The 26,630-nt window shown below is 34.7% G+C and overlaps 1 protein-coding gene across 13 annotated transcripts in view; it reads left to right on the plus strand.

The window, feature by feature from the left end:
* The window catches only part of CDC42BPA (CDC42 binding protein kinase alpha), a 327,214-nt gene that overhangs the window by 31,434 nt on the left and 269,150 nt on the right, over positions 1–26,630 (plus strand). The window lies entirely within an intron of this gene.

Genomic DNA, 26,630 nt, shown 5'->3' on the forward strand with positions numbered 1-26,630 from the left:
GCTGGCAGTTTTTGATTGGTTGACTGCCTCTATTACTACAAGTTGGAGAACTGGGCTAGTGATCCCTGAAGAGTCTTGAAGTTCTCTGACATGGCTAGAGTGAGAGTGGGTCAAAAAGGGAAACTGAAGGCTAGAACTTGGAACCTACGCACTTCTGCCTAGTTCTGGATAAAACCAGAGTGGCCAATTAGGAAAAAATTTTAATGAAAAGGTGTTTGATAGGGCAGTGGACTGACTTTCATAAATTTGGTTTGGCCTGGATTCTAGTACATCTCAGTATTCTCCAGACTTACACAGGCCATGGTGTTCTCAGAGATGGAGGACTGGAATTTGGGAGAATGTGGTAGGAAGAGAGGCAGTAGATCTGCATGGTATTTGGGCTGTGGAGCAGGCATTAGACAGCTGCTAAAGGAGTCTTGGCCACTAGTAACAGCAACTCTGTCCCAGGGATCCTCAGAGGCACAGTCCATGAGAGGCAGTTCTGACTTCCTGGGTTGCTGTATTGGAGACTCTTGGCAGGCAAGCTTATGTTTAGGAAAAAAGGAGCAGGCCAAGAAAATTATCCCCTTCCAGTCAAAATAATATTTCTCACATACTGCATATTATTAAGAAACAAAGCCTCCAGCATGGAGTCTGTTTTTAAGGTATTATCATTCATTTGTATATGAGAGTCAGTTAAAATGAGATTGAAACATAAAGTGGCAATTTCAATTTTAAAATGTCTACTAAAGGTCAGGAGATAATCTGGTATAGTAGTTTTCAAAGTAGGGTATCTGAACCTATGGTGCATGATTCCCTAGGGAAATGTGGGTACAGAGTTTAAGGAAATAGATCTCCAAGTTTTCTACTTTAAGTACTCTCTTCTAAATTCCATCTGTTTGAGAGTTCCCTGAAATTTGTTGATTTTCTTTTTTCACTAATGTTTCACAATATCCATCTCCTACTTTATAAAATAAGGCATATTTCTCACCCATCTCATACATTTTGCTGTGTTGTCTTTTTGTTATTGTTCTATTTTATGTGTTTTCTTTTTGACCTGTGAGTTGTCAGTAGTTTAAGATTTTCTAACTTACATTACACTTATTATTTGCTTAATAATTATGAATATTCTGTTTGGTTTTCAAAATAATGTTTATTATATAATTGTCATATTGTAATGGTGTCTACAAGATCCAGCTTATTAGGGTGTTAAAATTTTTGTCTGCTCTGCTTATTGGTTACTGAGAAATGATATTAAAATTACCTATTTTGATGGAAGATTTGCTCAGTTTTCTATGGAGGCCTTATAGTTTGGCCCATTATATATTTTGAGTCTAGATCAGTTAGGTGCATAAAGTGTAGAATTATTATTCCTGGTGAATTGTACCTTTTATCCCAAGGAGAGTCATCATTTGTAGTGAGATATTTTGCCATAAGTTTTCTATTGTATCTGCTTATTAGTATAAATAATGTATCTTTGTTTGCTTATTACTTGCCTGGTTTATCTTTTTCCATCATTTTATTCTTTCTTTATCTGTGAATTTGAATGTTTTTTGGATATAGCATATAACTGGATTTTTGCCTCTCAGTGTAAAGTCTTTGTATTTTAATTGGCATGTATAGACCATTTAATTAATTATAAATACAGATTTATTTGGATGCTATTTCTACCACTTAAAAACATTTTTTATATTTATTTTTCCTTATGTTCTCACTGTCTTTTGGATTAATTCAGTACATTTTCCAGATTCACTTTTCCACTCTGCTTGTTTGGATGTACACTTTATTTCTCTTCCTTTAGATGTCATTCAGTTGAAACATATGTTTAATGTAAAGTTAATCACTATCTTTTATGCACCCCTGAAAGATCCTCTCTTACTCCTAGTCTCTTTGAAGTGGAGAAAGAGAATCTGATTGGGATCTCTTGGGTCAAGTGTCTACTTTTGGATTATAACTATTGCAAAGTATGGGAGAAGAGGAGAGTGATAGTAGAGATATGGTCACTGGGAATGTGCTCTCCCTTATTCCTTACATTTCACCCTGCCCAACTCTGTGAACCATATATTGTTGACTTTTATCAGCCATTTCAAGTGGTGGATACTATAGAATTGCTATAGACCCAAATATATATAATTCCATAGTCTTTCTATAAGATTTTTTTCTTACAAATTCACAAAATTGGGGGTTCTGGGGCTATAGCTCAGTGGCGGAGCACTTGCCTTGCATGTGTGAGGCACTGGGTTTGATACTTAGCGCCACATAAAAATAAAGTAAAGGCATTCTGTCCATCTACAACTTCAAAAAAATTTTAAAAAATTCACAGAATTGGGGAGATCTTTCCCCTTTCCCTTTTTTTTCTCCTTATTCTAGCACTCCTGACCCACCCCTCATTGGCCATTTCTTAGTGGCTAAGCTGTTCCAAAATGGTTGGGTGACTTAGGTCTTATTCCTTGTTTCTTCCATTTTTTTCATTAGTGCTTGCCTGTTTTAAAATTCCTAGGAGACTTTGAAGAAGTATCATAATTATTCCAGAATTAGAACAAACTATTTACCTTAATTTCTAATGAAAGTTCAGGACCACGGACAGATACATGTGTGCTACCTGTCTCAGTCTCACATCTAAAACAATTAGTAGGCAAAGACATTCCTCTGAAGTTTCCCCTGGTCATCATTCTTTAAATTGTAAGTTATACCTCTCCCCATTTTTATCAGTCATCTAACAGCCAGGTCTTATTTGAAGTTTTCATCTCATCTGCTTATAAAATACCTTACTGGTACCGTTGAGTTAGTAAGGAATTTAGTCTACATAAAGAAACTGAAGCCAGATGAGGTGGTGCATGCCTATAATCTTAGAGGCTTGGCAGACTGAGACAGGAGGATTGCAAGTTCAAAACCAGGCTCAGCAATGGTGAGGTGCTAAGCAACTCAGTGTGACCCTGTTTCTGAATAAAATACAAAATAGAGCTGGGGATGTGGCTCTGGCTGAGTGCCCCTGGATTCAATTCCCAGTACCATCCCCCCAAGAGAAAGAGAGAGAGAGAGAGAGAGAGAGAGAGAGAGAGAAAATGAATTAGGTGAAGAAGTAATTTATCTGAGATTATATAGCTGATCAATGACAGAGCCAGATTTTTAACTCAGGTTTTCTGACTCTGAAGCCAGATCTTTTTAATTCCTTGATACACTTGATTTATGACTTTAAATATGTATTTTAAAATTAATTTATATTTATTTTAATAATTATTTTATATATTGCCCTATTGCCTATTATAATGTTCTTTTTTTCCATTTGTAAGAGCTGTGTTGTTGATTTAGATATTATTAATAGCACTGAGAGCAAGATAGGTGAAAAAAGAGGATGATGAGATTAAGTTGATATAATGGGAAGGTTGACTAGGTAACTACTCAAAATATTTCTTATTTCTAGGATGGTGGCTGGTGCCAAATAGGTACTTAATATAAGAGATGAATAAATGCAGAGTTAAGTGAATAATGGAGACTTTTTTTTTTTGGTGAATTTACTAGTGTATAGTTGGGGAGTTATTGCTTAATAGAGTTTCTGTTTAGGGTGTTAATATTTTGGAAACGGTGGCTTTGCACAATATTATGAATGTAATTATGTGTAATTAATGCTGCTCATGTACACCTAACTTAGGTTAAAATGGCATATTTTGTTACTTACAGTTATTATTGAATTTAAAGAAAACCCAGATAACTTATTGATTCAGGTTCTGTTATTATTGCCATTTTTCAAGATTTAGAAGAGATAAATAACTAGTATGAGTACTTATACTTGGACCCAGGTCTGACAATCCCACATTCCGCATTTTTAACCATGTGATTTCTGCTTTCAGTATTAAAAGTGGAATTTTCTCCTTTCCTATTCTGTATTTACATTGTTGTTCACAGTAGTAAACTTTGCCTCTTTGGTCAATTGATTTGTATTCCTTTTTTTTTTTTAAATGAACACAATATCTTTTCTTTATTTATTTTATTTATTTTTATGTCGTGCTGAGGATAGAACCCAGTGCCTCACATGAGCTATAACCCCACCCCCTTATTTATATTCATTTAAGTCCTCTAGACATTGACTTATGTGTATGTATAATAAGTAAGTGTATACAAGTTTTTTTCCTCCACTGCTTTTTATTCTTTTTTTTTTGCATTAATGGCTTACTGTAATATTTCTTTCCCTGCCAAATAGATACCAGTTTAAACTCAGTGGCATATGATTATTTTTGTTTCCTAGGAGTGGGATATTATCTGTCTTTTTTTTCCTATCCTACGGTCAATAATTGCTATTTGTTACTATAATATATAATTATCTGATTTACTTCCAAGGCTTAGATTTTTTTTTGTATTAAATGCCAAAACCCATTTTGCTAATATTAGTCATTTTCTTATTAATTTAACAATCATATGTTCTGTGTAGTACTTTTTGGTATCTAAATAATATGTTGCAAATATATTATTCAAGTTTTTTTAAACTTTATTCAGGTTATCTTTTCCAAAGACTTAAGTTTTTTTTTTTTTTTAATACTGGGGATTGAACCCAGGGGCTCTTTACTATTGAGGTACATCCCCAGCATCCCTGTGTTTTTTTTTTTAAGTTTTCAATGGATCTTTAATAAATTAATTAATTTACTTATTTATATGTGGTGCTGAGTTTCGAATCCAGGGGCTCATATATACCAGCAAGCCACAACACTGAGCCACAACTCCAGCTCCTCCAGTCCTTTTTATTTTTTATTTTGAGACAAGGTCTCACTAAGTTGCGGAGGCTAGCCTCAAGCATGAAATTCTCCTGCTTTGGCCTCCTAAGTCATTGGGATTATAGGTATGCACCTTCATATCCAACTAAGATTTAATTTTTTATATATATGAATTTTTTTCTTGTATGGCTTTTGGTCTAGCTGCTAAGAAAGTCTTCACCTCAGTATATTCTGTTATTTTCTCCTAATAGTACTAAGGGTTTAAAAAAATTGCTTCTTTTGCTGGGCATAGTGATGCATGCCTATAATCCCAGTGGCTTCAGAGGCTGAGGCAGGAGGATTGTGAGTTCAGAGCTAGCCTCAGCAATTTAGTGAGGTTCTGTCTCTCAATAAAATTAAAAAAGGGTTAGGGATACAGTTCAGTGGTTAAGTGCTCCTGGGTTCAATCCCCAGTATGCGCCCCCCCCCCCCCCGCAAATTGCTTCTTTAATTATGGTATTACTTTTTAAACTGTGTGAATTTTATGGATCAGTTTTTTCCTTCAAGCATTCCATCTTTGGCCCACTGATTTAAAATACCATTTTTACACTAAATTCTTATCTATTGACTGACCTATTTAAAAGTTGATTTCTGTTTCATTGTTCTGTTGGTTCATTTGTTTATGTATTGTTTTTATTTGCTTTTGTGATGCAGTGGTTGGGTTGAGTAGTTGTCACAGCATCAGTACGGCTCACAAAGCCTAAAATGTTTACTGTCGCTTTCATAGACAAAAGTTTGCCAGTTCCAATATTTGTATGCTACTCTTTTATTTAATATAATTTATTAGATTTGATATTTGGTAGAATAGATCCATACTTTTATTTTTGAAAACGTCTGTGTTTTAAATATTTTCTTCAGTCACATAAAAAATCCACAAAGAAACATTGAAGTTATACTATACATAAAACATGAAATAGACCTCAGAGACATTTATACAACATTTCCTCCAATGTTAGGCCACAAAACAAGTCTCAACAAATTAAAAAAAATCAAAATCATATCATGAATCTCCTCTGACAATACAATAAAACTAGAAATCAACAAGAAGAACTTTTGAAATTGTACAGATACATGGATATTAAACCAACATGCTCCTGAATAACCAGTGAGTCAACAAAGAAGGCAAAAGAAAAATTAACAAAAAAATTCTCAAAACCAATGAAAATGGAAACAGAACACGCGAAAACTTATGTGATACAGTAAAAGAGGTAGTACTAAGAGGGGTGTTTCTAGCAGTAAGTGCCTCCATCAAAAAGATAGAAAGATTTAAAGCAAGTAACTGAATGATGCAACTCAATAACTAGAAAGGCAAAAACAAAAGAAGGGCAGAAATAACAAAGATCATAATAGAAATAAATGAAAAATCAATGAAGGGGCTGGGGTTGTGGCTCAGCAGTGGAGCGCTCGCCTAGCCCTCGGTTTGACCCTCAGCACCACATAAAAATAACTACAACTAAAAAGTAAATATTAAAAAAGGGCTGGGGTTGTAGAGTGCTTGCCTAGCACAGGTGAGGCACTGGGTTTCGTCCTCAGCACCACATAAAATAAATAAATAAATAAAATAAAGTTATAAAAAATCAATGAATTGAAAAATTGATTTTTTTTGATATAAGAAAATCAACAAACATTTAAATGAATGAACAAAAGAGAAAGTTCCAAATAAATAGACAGAAGAGACATTACAACTGATATTACAGAAAAAAAAATCATTAGGGAATATAATTAAATAACAACTATATACTAATACATTGGGAAACTTAAAAGAAATAGATTAATTTCTGGACACAAGTAGCCTACCAAAATTGAACATGATGAAATAGAGAACTTGAACAGACCAGTAATGAATAACCAGATTGAATCAATAATAAAAAAAAAAAAGTCTGCCAAAGGGCATGGTGGTGCACACCTATAATCCCAGCAACTCAAGGAAGCGGAGGCAGAATAATTGCAGATTCAAGGATAGAATCAGCAATTTAGTGAGACTCTGTCTCACAATAAAAGGGGTAGGGATATAGCTGGGGTAAAGCACCCCTGGGTTTGACTTCTAGTAGTAGGAGGGTGGGGGGAGTCTCCCAACAAAGAAAAGCACATGACTGATGGCTTCACTGCTAAGTTTTATTAAGATTTTTTTTTTTTTTTTTGTACTGGGGATTGAACCCAGGGCGCTCTACTACTGAGACAAGGTCTTGGCTGGCCTTGAACTTGCCATCCTCCTGCCTAAGCCTTCTGAGCTACTTGGATTATAGACATCCATTATTGAGCCTGGCTTTATTGAACTTTTAAAGAATAAACACTAATTCTTCTCAAACTGTTCTAAAAAATGAAAAGGGAGGAAACATGTCCTCACTCATTGTATGAGTTCAGTATTAGCCTGATACCAAAATCAGACAAAGGAGTAACAAAAAAAATTATACACCAGTGTGTCTGATGAACATGTAAAATTCTCAACAATATACTAGCAAACAAATTCCAAAAGCACTTAAAAATTATTATGCACCATGGCCAATGGATTTAATCCACATGTGCAAGGATATGGTTCAACTTGTGCTAATCAATAAATATAATAAATCACATCAACAGAAAGAAGGATGAAATCATATGATCATCTCAATACATGTAAAAAAGTATTTAATAAAATTCAAAATCCCTTAATGATAAAAATTATAAACAAATTAGATGTAGAAAGAATGTGCCTCAACCCCAATAAAAGTTGTTATTATGATTTGGTAAGAGGTGTCCCCCCAGAAGCTCCTGTGTTAATGCTGGAATGTTCAGAGGTAGAATGATTGGATTGTGAGAGCTGTAACATAATCAGTCCATCCCAATTTGAATAACTGGGTGGTAACTGTAGGCAGGTTGGGTGTAACTGGAGGAAGGTCACAGAGGGTGTGCCTGGAAGGTGGGGGTATTCCCTGTGGTCTCTCACCCCACCCCCCTCTCTCTGCTTCTTGATCCTGCCATGAGGGGAAAAACTTTCCTCCACTGGGCCCTTCCTCTATCATGTCCTGCTTCACCTTGGGCCCAGAGCAATGGAGTTGGCCATCTTTTGACTGAGACCTTTCAGTCTAGGATCCCCAAATAAATTTTTACTCCTCTCAGTTGTTCTTGTTGGGAGTTTGGTCACAGTGTTGAAAAAGCTGACTAAAACAATTGTGTATGACAAACCCACTGCTGTCATACTGAGTGGGGAAAAGTTTGAAAGTATACTCTTCAAGATCTGGATCAGGACAAGGATGTTCACTTTGACCACTCTCATTCAACGCAGTACTGGAAATCTAAGCAAGAGAGAGAAATAAAGGGCATCCAAATTGGAAAGGAAGAAGTTCAATATCTTTGTCTGTAGATGAATGATTTTACCATTAGAAAAAACAGAGTTCACCAAAAACTGTTAGAACTGGTGAGTTAAATAAAGTTGCGGGATTCACAATCAACATATGAAAGTCAGTAGTATTTTTATGTACCAATAGTGAACTTGCTGAAAAAGAAATCAGTAAAGCAATCCTTTTCACAATTGTTAAAATAAAATAAAATTCTTGGGAGCAAACTTAATGAAGGAATTGAAAAACTGTCTGTAATGAAAAATCATTAAACACTATTGAAAGAAATTGAAGAACTTGTGTGCATGCATGTACACATACACACACACACACACACACACACACACAAATTGGAAGACATCCCATGTTCATGGATTGGAAAAGTTAATATTTAAAAATGTCCAAACTACCCAAAGTAAGATTCAGTGCTATTTTCATGGAATGACATTCTTCATGGAAAAAGAAGAAAACAATCTTAATGCTCATATGGAACCACAAAATATTTTGAGTAGCCAAAGTAATCCTGAACAAAAAGAATAAATCTGGAAATATCACAATATCTGACTTCTAACACAATGATTGCAGAGCTATCATAACTCAAACAGCATGGTACTGGCTAAAACCAGACACATAGATCAATGGAGCAGCATAAACCCAGGAATAAATCCATATACTAACAACCAGTGATTTTGACAAAGGTACCAAAAACATACATTGAATCAGAACAGTCTCTTAAATAAATTGTGCTGGGAAAACTATACCTGTATGCAGAAAAATGACACTAGATGACTCTATTGCCATATACAAAGTCAACTCAAAATTACCTAAATGTAAGACCTAAAACAATGAAACTACTAGAAGGAAACATAAGGAAACAGGTATTGTTATGTGCTCAGATTTTTTTTGGATAAGACCCCAAAAGCACAGGCAACAAAAGAAAAATGGGATTTTATCAAACTAAGAAGTTTCTGTACAGCAAAGGAAACGATCAACAGAGTGAAGAGACAGCCAGCAGAATGTGAGAAAATATTTGCACACTGTTCATCTGACAAGGGACTGATATCCAGATATATTAAATAACTCAATCACCAAACAAAAAATGCTGTGAATAACCTGATTAAGACCAAGGCCCTGGGTTCAATCCTCAGTACCACATAAAAATAAATTTAAAAAAATGATTTGCTCAAAAGAAAATACATAAGTTGACAGCAGCTACATGAAAAAATATTTAACATCATAATTATCATGGAAATGCAAATCAAAGTCACAGTGAGAAAAAATCTCAGCTCAGTTATAATTGTTATCAAAAAGAAAAAATTTGTAGGGCTGGGGTGGTAGCTCAGTGGTAGAGCGCTTGCCTGGCATGCGCAAGGCCCTGGGTTCGATCCTCAACACCACATAAAAATAAATAAGCAAAATAAAGGTATTGTGTACAACTAAAAAATAAATATTTAAAAAAAAAAAGAAAAAATTTGTAGGGCACGGTGGTGCACGCCTGTAATCCCACTGGCTCAGGAGGCTGAGACAGGTGGTTCCCGAGTTCAAAGGCAGCTTTAGCAACAGCGAGATGCTAAGCAACCCAGTGAGACCCTGTCTCTAAATAAAATACAAAACAGGGCTGCGGATGTTGCTCAGTGGTTCAGTGCCCCTGAGTAAAAATTTTTTTTTTTTTTTAACAAATGTTGGTGGGATGCAGAGAAAGTTGTTGGTGTGAATGTAAATTAGAATAGCCATTATGGAAAATAGTATGGAGTTCCTAAAAAATCTCAATAGAGAACTACAATATGAATCGGCAATCCCACTATTGGGTGTATATATCCAAAGGAAATGAAATCAGTATGTAAAGAGATATATACACTCCAATGTGCCCTGTAGTAATATTCACAGTACTTAGTATAATCAACCTAGGTGTCATTGATGGATGACTGGATAAAGAAAATTCAGTGTACATAGTAGACTTTTTTTTTAAAAAATTATTTTAATTAGGTATATATGATAGCAGAATGCGTTTTGATTCATTGTACACATTTGCATCACAACTGTTCATTTCTCTGGTTGTATATGTTTCATCACACCATATGTGTAGTCATACTATATTTCTCTAATTACTAGAGATGTTGAACATTTTTTCATATATTTGTTGATTGATTGTGTATCTTCTTCTGAGAGGTGTCTGTTCAGCTCCTTAGCCCATTTATTGATTGGGTTGTTTGTTGTTTTGGTGTTAAGTTTTTTGAGTTCTTTATATATCCTGGAGCACTAATCAGTGCTCTATCTGACATGCGTGTGGCAAAAATTTGCTTCCAAAATGTAGGCTTTTTCCTCACCTCATTGATTGTTTCTTTTGCTGAGAAGAAGCTTTTTAGTTTGAATCTATCCCATTTATTAATTCTTGATTTTATTTCTTGCGCTTTAGGAGTCTTGTTAAGGAAGTCAGGCCTAATCTGACACGATGGAAATTTGGGCCTACTTTTTCCTCTCTTAGGCACTGGGGTCTCTGGTCTAATTCCTAGGTCTTTGATCTACTTCGAGTTGAGTTTTGTACATGGCGAGAGAGGGGTTTCGTTTCATATCATTGAATATGGATTTCCAGTTCTCCTAGCACCATTTGTTGAAGAGGTTATCTTTTTTCCAATGTATATTTTGGACTGCTTTGATAGTTTGAGATAAATGTATTTATGTGGGTTTGTCTGGTGTCTTCTATTCTGTACCATTGGTCTACATGTCTATTTTTTTTTTTTAGTTGTAGATGGACACAATTACTTTATTTATTTATTTATTTTTAAAATGTGGTGCTGAGGATTGAACCCAGTGCCTCATTTGTGTGAGGCAAGTGCTCTGCCACTGAGCCACAATCCCAGCCCTTACATGTCTATTTTTGTGACAATGCTGTTTTTGTTACTATAGTTTTATAATGTAGTTTAAGGTCTGGTATTGTTATGCCTCCTGCTCACTCTTTTTGCTAAGGATTGTTTTGGCTATTCTGGGTCTCTTATTTTTCCAAATGAATTTCATGATTGCCTTTTCTATTTCTATGAGGAGAAAGACATTGGGATTTTAAGTGGATTGTCATTGAATCTCTATAGTGCTTTGGGTAACATGGCCATTTTGACAATATTATTTTTGCCTATCCAAGAGCATGGGAGATCTTTCCATCCTCTAAGATCTTCTTCAATTTCTTTCTTTAGTGTTCTGTAGTTTTCATTGTAGGAGTCGTTCACCTCTTCTGTTAAGTTGATTCCCAAGTATTTTATTTATTTATTTATTTTTTTGAGGCAGTTGTGAATGGGATAGTTTTCCTAATTTCTCTTTTCAGAGGATTCATCAATGATGAATAGAAATCCACTTGAGTTATGGGTATTTTATGCTACTTTGCTGAATTCATTTATTAATTCTAGAAGTTTTCTGGTGGAGTTTTTTGGATCCTCTAAGTATAGAATAATGTCAGCAAATAATGATAGTTTGAGTTTTTCTTTTCTTATTCATATCCCTTTAATTTCTTTCATATCCCTTTAATTTCTTTCATTTGTCTTAATTGCTCTGCCTAGAGTTTCATATCATTCTTGAGTATGGCTGAATAGAAGTCTACTGTGTTGTTGTTTGTTGGAAACAACAGAGTAGACTTTTATTTAGCCATACTCAAGAATGATATGTGTCATTTATGGCAACATGGATGGAACAGACGTCATGTTAAGTCAAATAAGCTAGGCACAGACAAATACTACATATTCTCATGTACACGGAAGCTAAAAAAGTTGATGATCTAGAAGTAAATAGAATAGTGGTCACCAGAAGCTAGGAAGGGTAGAGGGATAGAAGGATAGAGGAATGGATCGCTAAAGGTTTCAAAGTTATATAAGGATAAGTTCTAGTGTTCTGTGGATAGTGTAACTGGTAAGAGGCTGAAGAGAGTACAGAGAAGGGAAGTTTATTGGGAGGTTGGTCAATGGATACAAAGTTACAGATAGAAAGGAGGAATAACTTTTGGAGTTCTGTTTTATTTTTAATTTTTTTGAATAATTCTTTTTAGTTGTAAATGGACACAATATCTTTGTTTATTTATTTATTCTTATGTGGTGCTGAGGATCAAACCCAGGGCCTCATGCATGCGAGGCAAATGCTCTGCCTCTGAGCTACAACCCCAGACCCTAGAGTTCTGTTGTTTATCACTGAAAAATAATGTATTTGTGTAGGTCAAAAACATCATAGTAACAGCTTAAGTAAAACAAATGGAGTGTTTGGGGAAAAGGCCTTCTCACTGTTTTTCTTACTCATGTGGGAGAAAACCTTTCCCAGGATCCCATAGGCCCTTTTTATATCTTTGGTCCAAATCATATAAAGCAAGTTTCACACATTTGCCTGAATAAACAATGGAAAAGAGGAACTTGATTGACATGATTTACATATACCAATTATAATTCACTTGCTGGGGCAAAACAAACTGCTACCACTCAAAATCTGGGGTTGTTAGTGAAGACAAAGGGAACATGATATGCAGTTTTATTTGGCATTTCTGTGTTTGTTGCATGACTCTGTGTGGATCCATGTTACCTCTGCTTATGATGTTGCCAAATCCATATACATATTATGGACTGTTTTGGATTTTTGTTCAGTAATAACTCAAATTATTATCAAAATATTAAAAAAATTCATTCTGAAAGAAACTTCTGCTTAAAAGTGAACAAGACTCAGCTTTTACCCTCAAGTATCTGTCCTTGCCAATTATCTTAGAAATATACCACTTGTAATTTTATTCTTTGTATAAGTAGTGTGTAATTGTGATATTTCATAATCCTTTACTTTAGATTATTTTAAAAGAATACCATGTATATTGGTTGCAAAATATAGACATGGAACCTGATAATAATTAGTAACAGTATTAATGTGACTTTAGTAACTACACTTTTCCCTTTGCTCACTGATTGTTTTCCTTATGGATGGATTATTATTTTTCCCGCCCCTGGCACTGGTCCTTGATTCTCATGTTAGTCTACTGCAGATTAGCATTAGCGCCCATAGTGGAGAGACATGTAATAGAAAGGATAAGGGGGATAAAGAATGATGGAATGGAAACTCATCAATGGAGGAATTTGAGAGGAAAGGGAGGAAGAATATTGGATGAAGGTTAAAATCTCTTTCTCCTGCACTTACTTATGCCTCTTACCTTACTTCTTCAGATTCTGTCTTTATTCCTTTTATTCTCACATGTGCCTCCTCCTTCCCATTCCCACTCTGCTTTTCCATTGGATACTTACTCTAAGTTTCTTTCTGAAACCATGGTACCCATCACCAGTGGCCATCTAGCCAGTAGTTGAGGGAGAGGGAAGCCAGAGGGTAACACTGAAGGATACTCTGTCTTTGAATCTTGGGCTTTGGAGAGTAAAGAATGTATAATCTTGCAAGGTGTCCTTGGAATTTCATATTATAACTTTAAATTCTTTTTCTTGTAGAATTATTCATTTATTTATGCATTAATTAAATAATGTCAAAGGGGATCAGAACTCTTCTTTTCAAAGTAATCTTTTTTTCTTAGAATTATTTCATGTTTAAATCTTTTAATTTTAGCATCTGAATGTATATTTCAAAGTTTTAGGGAATAAACAGGCAACTTATTATATTGGAAAGGTTTTTGAATCCCGACGGGTCTGAGTTTGAATCCTGTCTGTGCTACTTATTGATAGCTAATTAATCTCCACTTTTAAATATATACCCATTTATTTTTTGTAAGATGGGATTGGGTTATATGTTTTTTCGGTGTTTAGCTTTTTGAGTTCTTTATATACCCTAGAGATTAGTGCTCTGATGTGTGAGGGATAAAAATTTGCTCCCAGGATGTAGGCTCTCTGTTCACCTCACAGATTGCTTCTTTTGCTGAGAAGAAACTTTTTAGTTTCATTCCATCCCATTTATTGATTCTTGGTTTTAATTCTTGCGCTATAGGAGTCTTATTAAGGAAGTTGGGGCCTAATCTCACATGATGAAGATTGGGGCCGACTTTTTCTTCTGGTAGTTGCAGAGTCTCTGGATTAATTTCTAGGTCCTTGATCCATTTTGAGTTAAGTTTCGTGCATGGTGAGAGATAGGGGTTTAATTTCATTTTGTTGCAATTTTTCCAGTTTTCCCAGCACCATTTGTTGAAGATGCTATCTTTTTTCCAGTGCATGTTTTTGGAACCTTTGTCTAATATAATTGTAATTTTTTGGGTTAGTCTCTGTGTCCTCTACTCTGTACCATTGGTCTACCAGCCTGTTTTGGTGCCAATACCATGCTGTTTTTGTTACTAGTGCTCTGCAGTATAGTTTAAGGTCTGGTATAGTGATACCACCCGCTTCACTCTTCCTGCTAAGGATTGCTTTAGCTATTCTGGGTTTCTTATTTTTCCAGATGAATTTCATGATTGCTTTTTCTATTTCTATGAGGAATGCCATTGGGATTTTGATTGGAATTGAATTAAATCTGTATAGTGCTTTTGGTAGTATGGTCATTTTGATAATATAATTCTGCCTATCCAAGAGCAAGATGGAATTGATTATGAGAATGGGAGATAATGTATGACAAGTGTCTATTTTGATACTTATCTTAGATGGCTTCTAATAAAATGGTAGTTGCTAAGATCATTATTATCAGAAAAGTTTGTCCTTAGTAATAAATCAGTTTCTTGCTCAGAAAGCACTTTCACAGATTGAGTACAGACAATGATTAGGGATTCATTTTGTTTTCTCACTTTTTTTTTTTTTTTTTTTTGGTACTGGGGATTGAACAGGAATACTTAACCACTGAGCCACATCCCCAGCCCTATTTTGTATTTTATTTAGATAGGGTCTCACTGAGTTGCTTAGTGCCTCACTGTTGCTGAGGCTGCCTTTGAACTTGCAATCCTCCTGTCTCAGCCTCCCGAGCCACTGGGATTACAGGTGTTCGCCACTGTGCCAGGCATCCCTAGTCCTTTTTATGTTTTATTTTGAGACAGGGTCTAGCTAAGCTGCTTAGGGCCTCACTAAATTGCTGAGGCTGGTTTTGAACTTTTGATCCTCCTGCGTTGGGCTTTCAGGTCGCTGGGATTATAGGCATGCACCATCATGTTTGGCTTCACATTACATTTTGAAATTGGGACAGGATGTCAGAATTTACATAAACCAATCGCTTTTGTGTTGGTGTGTCTTCTTAGCCAGCTGTAGCATAGTGGTACTTTTGACTTCTTAATCAGGTTTCTACAGGTAAATCATGTAAAATTTCTAGGCCTGACAATAAATGGGGTGTTTATACCTAATTTATTAGCGTATTAGTTTGGAAGTCTGAGAGAAAAACCAGGTTCTTGTGATAAAACTCAGGTGCTCAAGGAATCAAAGGCAGGAATGTAAGCAAATGTCAGGAATCATTGGAATACAGAGTAAGAGAACTGTCAGCTCCTTTTGTCCTTGTTTCTGCTTGCTTTTTTTTTTCTTTCTTTCTGCATAACTGATTTTCTTCTTTGTTTTCAGCCTCATGATGGAATGTTTTCGTTGACATCTGTTGAGTTCGCTAATTCTTGTTTTTTTTAAGAATTTTTTAATATTTATTTTTTAGTTCTGGGCAGAAGTAACATCTTTGTTTGTATGTGGTTCTGAGGATCGAACCGGGCCGCACGCATGCCAGGCGAGCGCGCTACCGCTTGAGCCACATCCCTAGCCCAAATTTGCTAATTCTTGTAACCATCTGCAGAGACTTAACTTTTTCTGAGTTCAGTTTTAAATTATTCATTTCCCAGTTTAGATTGGTTTCTCCACTGGTTCATTTAACTGTGGCAAGGAAGGTAGGGCCTGGAGATATTATGCGCATTACCTGCAAAAACTTTATTAATAGTGAAAAGTACCAGTTGATTTGCCCTTGAGAATTGAGGGTGAGATTTTTAGAGAAGGAAAGGGAGGAAGTATGGCAGATAGATACCTCAGAAAATATGTGTCACAAGTGAAGGTACTAAACTGTGTAGCACTGGAGAGAGTCTCAAGGTATTGTCATTATTAGATGGTATAGTATTTTGTGAAGCATTACTAAATATAGCATCTATCAGAATAGCATGTCATTTATCTAGCAATACAGCAAACCCAATTGGTCCCTTATATAGCCTTAATTTTTGTCAAGGACAATAGTATAGTAATTATGAAATCTTTTTCAGTTGTTATAATGAATATAAAGTCTTTTTGCATTTTGTCTTTAATATAAAAAATTATTTTAATCACAGTGCCTGAAATGGGCTTTTCATGGATAGAATAATTTTTAAAAACATCTTTGTATAAAGCATTTTTGTTAAATATTGCTAATGAACGTTTGGAAGTAAATTGAATGTAAAATCAATTTTTCTCAAATGCAATGGAGAAACAGGAAATATTCAAGGAAATAGTAAATCTTCTGACTCTATCATTGAATTTTTGAACTCAACTATAACAACATATGAAGGCATCTTTTAAATTTTCCTAGACATTTTGAATAATTTTATAACTCTTAGCTTTGTTTTGGTTCATTTCCTTTATATTATTTAGAGTAGCATACACAAGATAACTCTACTCACCTGTAGGCATTTAATTGTTCCTTTTTCCTTTTTACCACAAATTAGAATAAGTGTCCATTCTGCAGTCTCCATTCTGGCTATCTGCATGCAGAGGAATGAATTGAATCCTTACCTATGCCACATACAAAAATTATTTTGAAATGGATCAAAGATCTAAACTTAAAAGCTTAATTTATAAAACTCTTAGAAAAAAACCAAGAGGAAAATTTGTATGACATTGGGTAGATATAACAGATTTTGTGGATCTGATAAAAAATGGACACTAAAAAGTGTCCATTCTGCAGACTTTTTTTATCTGGACCTCTGATTTAGCTTTTGGAAGAACTAAATTATGATTAATGATAACCTTGTGATCCTGTGATAGAGTAGAAATCAAGGCTCTGGTGTTTTTTTTTTTTTTTTTTTTTTTTTTTTTTGGTACCAGGGATTGCACCCAGAGATGCTTTACCACTGAACCACATCCACAGGCCTTTAAAAAAAAAATTTTTTTTTTTTAAAGACTGGTTCTCGCTAAGTTGCTTAGGGTCTCGTTAAATTGCTGAGGCTGGCTTTGAACTTGTGATCCTTCTGCCTCAGCCTCCAAAGCTGCTGGGATTATAAGTATATATCTCTGTGCCCAGCTCAAAGCTCCTTTTTAAGCATAGGATATTGATGTTATAATGATTTTGGGTTTTAGTTAGGCTCTTGTTTCCAGTTCTAAGAAGCCTGTATGTATCAACATTGTCAAACTTAAATGTTTTTTTTTTTTAGTTGTACATGGACACAATACCTTTATTTTATTTATTTACTTTTATGTGGTGCTGAGGATCGAACCCAGGGACTCGCATGTGCTAGGTGAGTGCTCTACTGCTGAACTACAACCCCAGCTCTAATATAGTGTCTTTTGATGCAAAAGCTTTGATGAAATTCAGTTTATTTTCTCTTTTTTTTTGCCTGGGCCTTTTTTATCATATCCACAAAATCTGTTATATCTACCCAATGTCATACAAATTTTCCTCTTGGTTTTCTTCTAAGAGTTTTATAGATTAAGCTTTTAAGTTTAGATCTTTGATCCATTTCAAAATAATTTTTGTATGTGGCATAGGTAAGGATTCATTTCATCCCTCTGCATGCAGATAGCCAGTTTCCCCACCACAATTTGCTTATTGTCCTCTGCTCATTACTAATCTTGGCACCCTTTTTGAAATCAACTAACCACATATGTGAAGATGTATTTCTGGATTCTCTGATTTAATCTGTTGATCTGTATGTCTATGTTTATGTCAATACCATGTTGTTTTAATTACTACAGCTTTGTAGCAAATTTTGAAATCACAAGTATGAGATTTCTAACTTTGTTCTCTTTCAAGATTGTTTTGGCTAATCAGAGTATATGGAAATTCCATTTGATTTTAGAATAAGTTTTTCTATTAAAAATACTATTGCAATTTTGATAGGGGTTTCATTTGGCCTGTAGATTGCTTTGGGTGGCATTGTCATCTTAACAGTACTAACTCTTCCAATCCAGAATATGGGATGTCTTTCCATTTATTTAGGTCTTTAAAATTTTTAAGCAATATTTTGTAAATGAAAGTCTTTCAACTTTGTTGTTAAATTTTTTCCTAAGTACTTTATTGTTCTGGATGCTATTGCAAATGGAATTTTAAAAAATATCCTTTTCTAATTGTTCATTGCAAATATGTAGAAATACAATTAATATTTAAAGCAGTTTTATTGATTTATAATTTGCATCCCATATAATTCACACCTTTAAAGTATACAATTTAAATTAACATTCTTAGTATATTCATGTTGTTACGCATCCATCAACACAATTCAATTTTAAACATTTTTATCATATCTCAAGGAAATCGTCATATTATTAGTAGTTGCTTCACATTACTCCATTTTCTCAGCCACCTAGCCTCCTTTCTTCTCTGTAGATTTACCCATTTCATGCAAATGCATTCATATGTATGTGAACACAGAATACTTTATTTCTCCTTTCCATTTTGAATGCTCATCCCATGCCTGTTTGTTATTGGCTAGAACTTACAGTAGAGTAGAAGTGGCTGAAGGAGGAATCTTTATCTTCTTGATTTTAGGGGAGCAACTTTCCCCACTGAGTATGTTTTGTAAGGGTAGGAGCAGTAAGTTTGAATTGAGGTATTGTTGGCTGTAACACATTTCTTATTCCTCATGTTAGAAATATTGGGGTACTGCACGAAATCAGACACATACTCAAAAGTTACTCATCAAGTTTACTTGTGCAGAAGAGCATGCTCCTCCAAAATTTTGGCAATTTGTAATGCAGCACTGTCCCTTGCTCTGATTGGAGGAGTTGGGGGTTACAGTCTACTTGATTGACCATTTTAAAATTGAGGAAGGTGAGGGGAAGGGCTGTAGTTAGGATTGGATCACCTATTACACTATTGGCATTATGATTGGAAGATTAAGGACAAAGGGAGATATATTGGGATGGGAGACTCAAAATGGCTACATTTCAACTACCTGGTTTAGATTACAGCACACACACATTTTTGATACCTATTAGGAAACTCAGAATACAGGTTTAACCTTGATAGAAAAATCTTTTATTTTTTTGGTTGGGGGAGTGCTACCAGGGATTGAACTCAGAGATTACCACTGAGCCACATCCTTAGCACTATTTTGTATTTTATTTAGAGACAGGGTCTCACTGAGTTGCTTAGTGCTTCGCTGTTACTGAGAATGACTTTGAACTTGCAGTCCTCCTCCTCACCCTCCCAAACTGCTGGGATTACAGGAACATATCAGTGGCCTGTAATATACATTTCCTTTCATTTTGATTGGTCCGCTAATGGTGATGATTTTATTTACTCTTTTGTTTTTTAGTCTAGAAATCTGTTTTAAAACTTTTATTGTCAAAATTACAGTATTAGAATTTGTAAGTATAATGAGCTCTCAAATAGTCTTCTAGATTTACCTATTTTTAGTTTTTGGCCACATTTGTGCTGCTGTTTGTTCTCTCCAAATAATATACATGCACACATATTTTTGCTGAACCATCTAAGGATAAATTGTAGATATTATGATCCTGGAATGATACATGTTTGTCATTACTTCAGTGCCTTCAGCATGTGTGTTAATGGGTGTGTGTGTTTTCTTATTTGAACTTGGAAAGCTGTTCAAGATTGGTGTTTTCTTTGTAGAAGGTTTAAAAGTATTGATTTGACTTATGGCAACTCAGATTTTTTTTAAATGGGTTGTTCCTTATAGTAATTTTTTTACTTCTGTGTTTTCAAATTTATTGGATTAGATTGTTAATGCTCTTTGCTTAGTAGTGTTGTAGTTTTGTCTTAATTTCTCATTCTCAGATTTGTTTTTTATTTTTTCTTTCTTTGGTTTTATTAGTCTTTTCAAGGCCTCGTTAATCCTTTCTGTTATGTGTTTATTTAAAAATTTTTTTAGTTGTATGTGGACATAATATCTTTATTTTATTTATTTATTTTTAGGTGGTGCTGAGGATCAAATCTAGCACCTCACACGTGCAAGGCAAACACTCTACCACTGAGCTACAATCCCAACCCTATTATGTTTATTTTCAAATTAAATAATTTTATTCCCTAATGCTTTTGCTTTCTTCTTTCTACTTTGAATTCTCTTTGTCTAATGGTTTTGGAGGGTGGGGAGAGAAAGTTTAACACTTTAATTTCTAGCTCTTTCTTTCCCAGTGTAAATATTGGAGGCTCTATTTTTTTTGTGTGTGTGTGTGTACTGTTTTAGGCTATATCCTGGAAATATTGATAAATACTATTTTTTTAAAATATGGGGTAGTTCTCTTTTTCTAATTATCTTATTACTTTTATCATTTGAATTTCAGAGTTTTGGGGCTTTTCTTCTAATCTACCTTTTATTGATTACTCTGTACATGTACATTTGGTTTTTATGTTCCCAGTACTTTGGATTTTATGACTTGAAATGTTATCAAAATCTGTAGTTTCAATGTGTGTTAGAAAATATATTCTTCAACTCTTAGGTACTGAGTGTTATATATGTATATTGTTCAATTATATTACCTTTTTTTAAATAGTATTGATTACTGAGAGAAAAACTTTCTAGAAATGTGAATTTGTGTTTTCTAAATTTTGGCTTTCTGTAATTCGAGATCATATTATTAGTTACATACATGTTTAGACTCATGTCCTGGTTAGTTGAACACTTTAAAAAATCATATGGTCTCCTTTTATCTCTCTCCTACTGATAACTTTTTGCTGTAATGTCTCTTTTTGTCTAGTATCAAAATGGCTTAGTATTTATTTATTTATTTATGTCGGTGGTAGGGGATGGTATTAGTCTCTACTTTCTTTTTCTGATGTTTTATATAAATTCAGGTAAGAATTTTCTTAAAGAGAAAAAAAACCCCACAAATTTAGAAAGAATCAACAAATGTAAGTATATATTTGCAAAAAAGATTATAACATATGCAGATTTTCATAATACTGGTAATTAAAAACAAGGAAAACAGAGCCATGTAAATAGTTACTAAATACATACCAAACCTATCCTGGCTTTTTTAAAGACAAAAAAGCCAGGTATACACAACTGTAATTCCAGTGACTGGAAGCTGAGGCAGGAGGATCAAGATCAGCTGTGACAATTTAGCCAGTCCTGTCTCAAAATAAAAAGGACTGGGATTGTGGCTCAGCAGTAGAGCACTCGCCTAGCATGAGCAAGGCACTGGGTTTGATCCTCAGCATCATATAAAAATAAATAAATAAAAATAAAGGTATTGTGTCCAACTACAACTACAAAAAATATTGAAAAAAAATTACTGGGGGATGTAATTTAGTGGTAAAGCATCCCTGGATTTAATCTCCAATAAAAAAGAAAAAAACAAAAACAAAAACAAACAAAACTCAAACCCCAAAACAAAAGATTATTATTAATCACCTTATTCACATAAATTTGAATTTTGATGTATGCATGCATGCATTGTATAGAAAATATAATTAATCTAATTGTTGAGTGTAGAAATAGAAAACATGGACAATAATGTGAAAAAATCAATTATCAAAAGTCCACCTAAAAGACACCTATGTTAGATGTTTTCACTATTACAAGTTTATTAGACCTTAAAGTAATAGTAAACTGTAGTCTTCTAAAGGTTTTATAATTTTATTTTCACATTGACATCCTTTAGCAACCTAGAATGATACTGTTTCAGCAAATAGGAAAGAAAGGTTTGTACATATCATTGGTGCCAAACCAGATGAAGGCAGTACAGAAAAAAGATAATTGTAGACAAACTATGTTTATAAACACAGATGTAAAATTACTAAATAAAATCAAAGCAGTTTCAGCTGTATATTTAAAAAAACACATTATGTCCAAATAAGGTTGATCTCTAAATATAAAAAAAGGGTTCAGCTTCTAAAGTCTACTCAAGAAATAGACCATGTTAAAAGACGCCCCCCCCATAAATAAATAAAAGCCCCCCAAATCTCTATATAAGATTATAATCAATAGTTCCATCTGTTATGTATGATAGTACTTGTTATTCACATTTTTTCTGACATATGGTTGTTTCAGATTTTTAAATTTTTGGCGTATTTGATTGATAAATAATTGAATATCCCTGTTAAGTTAATTTGCATTTCTGTGATTTCTTGTAAGGTGATAAACGTTTTTATTTACCAGCAATTTGTGTTCAACCACACTGAAAGTTTTATATGGAATCACACTTACTGTATAATTTATTTACCGAAATATGAGGCCCGTTTTAGTCATTTTTGTATCTCCAGCATCCTGTAAAATGCTTGGCATGTAGGGAATAGTCAATGATTAATAAACATTGAATATTTTTTTTTTAATTTTTTTTATTGTTGGTTGTTCAAAACATTACATAGTTCTTGATATATCATATTTCACACTTTGATTCAAGTGGGTTATGAACTCCCATTTTTACCCCGTATACAGATTGCAGAATCACATCAGTTACACTTCCATTGATTTACATATTGCCATACTCCTGTCTGTTGTATTCTGCTGCCTTTCCTATCCTCTACTATCCCCCCTCCCCTCCCCTCCCCTCCCCTCTTCTCTCTCTACCCCCTCTACTGTAATTCATTTCTCCCCCTTGTATTATTTTTCCCTTACCCCTCACTTCCTTTTGTATGTGATTTTGTATAACCCTGAGGGTCTCCTTCCATTTCCATGCAATTTCCCTTCTCTCTCCCTTTCCCTCCCACCTCTCATCCCTGTTTAATGTTAATCTTCTTCTCATGCTCTTTGTCCCTACTCTGTTCTTAGTTACTCTCCTTATATCAAAGAAGACATTTGGCATTTGTTTTTTAGGGATTGGCTAGCTTCACTTAGCATAATCTGCTCTAATGCCATCCATTTCCCTCCAAATTCTATGATTTTGTCATTTTTTAATGCAGAGTAATACTCCATTGTGTATAAATGCCACATTTTTTTTTTATCCATTCGTCTATTGAAGGGCATCTAGGTTGCTTCCACAGTCTTGCTATTGTGAATTGTGCTGCTATGAACATTGATGTAGCAGTGTCCCTGTAGCATGCTCTTTTTAGGTCTTTAGGGAATAGACCGAGAAGGGGAATAGCTGGGTCAAATGGTGGTTCCATTCCCAGCTTTCCAAGAAATCTCCATACTGCTTTCCAAATTGGCTGCACCAATTTGCAGTCCCACCAACAATGTACAAGAGTACCCTTTTCCCCACATCCTCGCCAGCACTTGTTGTTTGACTTCATAATGGCTGCCAAACTTACTGGAGTGAGATGGTATCTTAGGATGGTTTTGATTTGCATTTCTCTGACTGCTAGAGATGGTGAGCATTTTTTCATGTACTTGTTGATTGATTGTATGTCCTCCTCTGAGAAGTGTCTGTTCAGGTCCTTGGCCCATTTGTTGATTGGGTTATTTGTTATCTTATTGTCTAATTTTTTGAGTTCTTTGTATACTCTGGATATTAGGGCTCTATCTGAAGTGTGAGAAGTAAAGATTTGTTCCCAGGATGTAGGCTCCCTATTTACCTCTCTTGTTGTTTCTTTTGCTGAGAAAAAACTTTTTAGTTTGAGTAAGTCCCATTTGTTGATTCTAGTTATTAACTCTTGTGCTATGGATGTCCTATTGAGGAATTTGGAGCCCGACCCCACAGTATGTAGATCGTAGCCAACTTTTTCTTCTATCAGACGCAGAGTCTCTGATTTGATATCAAGGTCCTTGATCCATTTTGAGTTAACTTTTGTGCATGGCGAGAGAAAGGGATTCAGTTTCATTTTGTTGCATATGGATTTCCAGTTTTCCCAGCACCATTTGTTGAAGATGCTATCCTTCCTCCATTGCATGCTTTTAGCCCCTTTATCAAATATAAGATAGTTGTAGTTTTGTGGATTGGTTTCTGTGTCCTCTATTCTGTACCATTGGTCCACCCGCCTGTTTTGGTACCAGTACCATGCTGTTTTTGTTACTATTGCTCTGTAGTATAGTTTGAAGTCTGGACCTGATTCACACTTCCTGCTTAGCATTGTTTTTGCTATTCTGGGTCTTTTATTTTTCCATATGAATTTCATGATTGCTTTCTCTATTTCTACAAGAAATGCTGTTGGGATTTTGATTGGCATTGCATTAAACCTATAGAGAACTTTTGGTAATATCACCATTTTGATGATGTTAGTTCTGCCTATCCATGAACAGGGTATATTTTTCCATCTTCTAAGATCTTCTTCAATTTCTCTCTTTAGGGTTCTGTAGTTTTCATTGTATAAGTCTTTCACCTCTTTTGTTAGGTTGATTCCCAAGTATTTTTTTTTTTTTTTTGAGGATATTGTGAATGGAGTGGTTGTCCTCATTTCCATTTCAGAGGATTTGTCGCTGATATACAGGAATGCCTTTGATTTATGCGTGTTGATTTTATATCCTGCCACTTTGCTGAATTCATTTATTAGCTCTAATAGTTTCTTTGTAGACCCTTTTGGGTCTTCTAGGTATAGAATCATGTCATCTGCAAATAGTGATAATTTAAGTTTTTCTTTTCCTATTTTTATGCCTTTAATTTCTTTCGTCTAATTGCTCTGGCCAGTGTTTTGAGAACTATGTTGAACAGAAGTGGTGAGAGAGGGCATCCCTGTCTTGTTCCAGATTTTTAGAGGGAATGCCTTCAATTTTTCTCCATTCAGAATGATGCTAGGCTGAGGCTTAGCATAAATTGCTTTTACAATGTTGAGGTATGTTCCTGTTATCACTAGTTTTTCTAGAGTTTTGAACATAAAGGGATGCTGTACTTTGTCGAATGTTTTTTCCGCATCTATCGAGATGATCATATGGTTCTTATTTTTAAGTCTATTGATGTGGTGAATAACATTTATTGATTTTCATATATTGAACCAGCCTTGCATCCCAGGGATGAATCCTACTTGATCATGGTGCACAATTTGTAAACATTGAATATTGAGAAGAAATTTGTGATGTAAGCAACCTATTTTTGAATGCCTGGAAATAGAATAGTTTTGCCATGTCAAAGGAATACGATAAATACAAGGAGCTGAGATTTGTATTTTAACAGGTTCCAGGGGAAAAAAATTTCAGGGGTACTAATTTATGTTACTACTGTAGGCTCCCATAAAATTTGTGTAACTGGTAATCCTTATTATCTTTAATCTTAATTATTCATGATATTACAGTATTCATTTGCTTTATGCTTTTAGGGTATATGCTACTACTTCAGGGCAAGATATTATTCATTTTTATTTTGAAAAGACTGTCATCCTTTGTTGCTAACACATTATTTTGACAGTCATATTCTTTTTTTTTTTTTTTTTTTTTTGTTGTTACTGGGGATAGAACCTGGGGCACTTAACCACTGAGCCACATCCCCATCCCTTTTTTTATAGTTAGAGGCAGGGCCTTGCTAAGTTTCTAAGGCTGGCTTTGAACTTGTCATGCTCCTGCCTCATCCTCCTGAGTTGCTGGGATCACAGGGGTGCACCACTTTGCCCAGCTGACAATCATATGCTTACCAAAAGGAAATTTTAAAGTTTCTTTACCTTGTCTTTTTTTTTTTTTTTTTTTTTTTTAAATAGAGCATTGTATTTGTACATAGCATCTGGGTTCCTTTTGACATAATTATACACACAAGGAATTTATTTTCAATCCCCATTTCTCCTTCCCTTTCCTCCCCTACTCCCTCCCCTTTTTCTTTCTCCTCTATTCTACTGATCTTTCTTTCACACCCTTTTTATTATTTTTGATTGATACTTTTTCCATATGCATAAATGAGATATTCCTTTTTTTGCCATTTATATTTGTATATAACATGATTCTGTTAGATTTGTTTCTTGTCCCCCCCCCATCCCTTTCTCCCTCCCTATCTTCTACTCCACTGTCTTCTCTATATCTTTATTGTATCAGATCCCCTCCCTGACTGCCTTTTTTCCTTAATTTTGCTTTAATGTCCACATATGAGAGAAAACATTTGACCCTTGATTTCTTGAGTCTGGCTGCATGGTTTTCTCCATTTCCATCAATTTATTGGCAAATACCATTTTCTTAATCCATTCATATATTTTCGTGTACCTCAATTGATTTCATAATTTAGCTATTGTGGATTGTGTGGCTGTATTGCTATAGAATGCCGATTTTAATTCTTTTGGATAAAGACCAAGGAGTGGGATAGCTGGGTCATATGATGGTTCCATTCCTATTTTTTTGTTTTTTTAAACAGAGACTTGACATTTATTGCACAGTTTTATCCCCAGCAGAACATGTGGCATTCTAGAATATATGAGGTAATAAAATCAATACTCCAATGAGACCATTCCTAGTTTTTTGAGGCATCTCCCCACTACTTTCCAAAGTGATTATACTCATTTTCAGTCCCACCAACAATGTTTGAGTGCACCTTTTCCCCCACATTCTCACCAGCATTTATTATTATTTGTATTCCTGACAATTGCCATTCTTCTGACTGGAGTGAGTTGAAGTCTTAAGTAGTTTTTCTTTGCTGTTTTGCAGTTATGTTCATAGGATTAAAATATCTAGATTTCTGGTCTTTTAGAT

The sequence above is a fragment of the Spermophilus citellus genome (genome assembly GCF_964194105.1).
Source record: "Spermophilus citellus genome assembly, chromosome: 6".
Lineage (NCBI taxonomy): Eukaryota > Metazoa > Chordata > Mammalia > Rodentia > Sciuridae > Spermophilus > Spermophilus citellus.